This window comes from Myotis davidii, unplaced genomic scaffold (assembly GCF_000327345.1).
Source record: "Myotis davidii unplaced genomic scaffold, ASM32734v1 scaffold41, whole genome shotgun sequence".
Classification (NCBI taxonomy): Eukaryota; Metazoa; Chordata; class Mammalia; order Chiroptera; family Vespertilionidae; genus Myotis; species Myotis davidii.
In genome coordinates, this window is record NW_006292344.1 from 2025926 (window position 1) to 2028517 (window position 2592).

General features: G+C 39.9%; 1 protein-coding gene across 1 annotated transcript in view; it reads left to right on the forward strand.

Annotated features, from left to right (window-relative positions):
* The first annotated feature begins 2112 nt into the window (after nt 1–2112).
* TPRG1 (tumor protein p63 regulated 1) overlaps nt 2113–2592 on the forward strand; it is a 133996-nt gene continuing 133516 nt past the window's right edge. Inside the window, exon 1 of the mRNA XM_006765863.2 lies at nt 2113–2285. The gene's annotated coding sequence lies outside the window, so the exon portion shown is untranslated. The remainder of the gene's footprint in view (nt 2286–2592) is intronic.

Consider the following 2592-nt stretch of genomic DNA (forward strand, 5'->3'; position numbering starts at 1 on the left):
GACTGCCTCTTTCTCTGTAATGCCTCTCTGGAGTACACCATTCTTTAGATTCCCACAGCAATTTTCTGATCCTATCTTTGATTCTCATCATTTTCCTTTTTTAAAATTGACTTTAGAGAGGGAGGAAGGGGGAGAGAGAAAGAAACATCGATGTGAAAGTCATACATTGATTGGTTGCCTCTGTATGTGCCCCACCTGGTGATGGATCCTGCAACCTAGGTAGGCTCACTGACCAGAAATCAAACTGGAGACCTTCAGGTACAAGGGTGATGCTCAATGAACTGAACCACTCCACCAGGGGTTTGCACTCATCATTTTCTACATATTTAATCTTTCTGAATTCCTCATGCCAGCAGCAGTGTCTAATTCATTTTTCTCTTTTTGTCTACTCTGAGAACTGAGAATAGCTAAGGTAGTTGCTCAATTAAGTACTGTGAAATGAAAGCATAAACGGATTATATTCTAGACATTGTGGAAGTATGTAAATAGACCATTTATTCACTGGAACCTCTTCTAGGTGGCCCGAAGTGATTTACCAGTTTAACCTTATTTCCTGTGGAATATCTTCATGACTGACCTCAATGTGCCTGGAACTGTGCATATCATTTTTTTGAGAGGTGAGTGTCAGACGTTTTTAAAGAGGAAAATAACAACCTGGAATCCAACCAGAATAATTCCCTGGTATACCCCAGTTTCTTCGGTCATCACATAAATACAATCTGACTGACCAGAGTCTGCTGAATAGAATAGAGAATGTTTCATTTGGGATGAAACATTTAAAAATTCACTCATAAATATCCAGCACTATATATTTTGTCTTCTCCTTTCTTCCAAAAATCAGTCCTCTACCAGAGACTGTCTTATTCATTTTGTTAAATCCTTATCAATTTTGAAAACTGTGAATAGTCCAGATAATTGCTCACTTGAATGAAAGCACCAACTGATTATGTTCTAGACATTGTGGAGGTAGTAAAAGACAGGTGGATACATTTTCTTTTTTAAAAATATATTTTTTATTGATTTCAGAGAGAAAGGAAGAGGTAGAAACATCAATGATGAGAGAGAATAATAGATCGGCTGCCTGCTGCACACCCCCTACTGGGGATGGAGCCCACAACCCAGGCATGTGCCCTTGACAGGAATCGAACCTGGGACCCTTCAGTCCCCAGGCTGATGCTCTATCCACTGAGCCAATCCAGCTAGGGCAGTGGATGCATTTTCACAGTTTATACTGACTCTGTACAGAAAACTTTTATTTGGGTTTTGAATCAATGCATTAGGATTCAATTACATTTTCTAACAATTGTTTCTATGCCAAGTGTTATTCTAGGTTCATTCTCAAATGCTTCCTTTCAAATTCAACATACCTAAAAGAGTGATGATACCCCCCCCAATTAACAGATGACCAAAAATATCAGCTCAGAATAGTCAAAATATGACTTGCCATAGGGTGCAAAGGCATTAAATGGCAGATTGGGATTCATTAAGTAGATATTAATTTATTATCATTAATTCAATATGTATTTATTTGGTACCTACTACATGTTAATCTTTATGGGAGAATATGATGTAGTCATTAAACTTCAAGGAGCTCAAAGTATAGTGAGAGAGACGTAAACTTAAATGGAAAACAATAGCATGAGGCAAGTACTCTAATAGGATTACTGCCCAGAGATTCCAAGTATATGTGTAGTGTTTCTGTTTGTCTCAGAGATATACTACCCTACATGTCCGCTATACCTGATACAAAAGTGGTGATAATGCTCAAAATCACAAATATCCCATAAGTCAAATCATCATCAAAAAATTTTAATAATAGGATTGTAAGCTTCAGACTTAAACTTTCTTACAGTTAACTGGGGGCACATACATCCCATGGGGACATAGACAGAAGGCTACTCCTGCTCACTCCATCAAAATATTTTAATGAAAGAGGAAGCTGGCAGAAAAACCCAGGACTTCTTAAAGGAGAGAACAGGAGAGAGAGGTGTGTCACTGTAAAACAAGAAAAGCCCCACCCACAAGCCCAGTTCCTTGTCTCTGACAGATTGAGTTCCACCCTGTAAACATCCTCAGTCCTTTCATTGACCATTTGTGACTGAGCACTTCACACTCAGCCCACTCAGTGAGGTGAGATTCACTCTGAGTGGGTGACAGCACCAGGGCACCCTCCTCTTTGGCTTCATCTGTGCCAACCACACCTCTACCAGCCACTGCCTGTTGTCAGAGTCCCTTCGTCCAAGAAGAGAAAGAAGAGTCTTGAGGACCAGCCACAACCTAGTCAGGTAAGGCCAGATGGCTTGTCACCAGTTCTGCAAAGAGATCAGGTTTCTCTCTATAAACTGATTGCTCCTGTCTCTTAGCCTGTATTTCTTGTCACCCCTGCCATTGCCTTGCAGTTCCAAGTAGGCCTATAGTTTTCCATGACCATATGACTGTCCACTCTTCCATACTGCCCACGGTTGATGAGATTTGTAGACAGCATTTCTAAGCCTATTCAGTCACTTGGCACACTTATCTATAATTTGATTTTTAATCTTAAAAGCAGTGCAATCAGTATAATTTTCTCTATTCAGTCACTTACTGAACCGC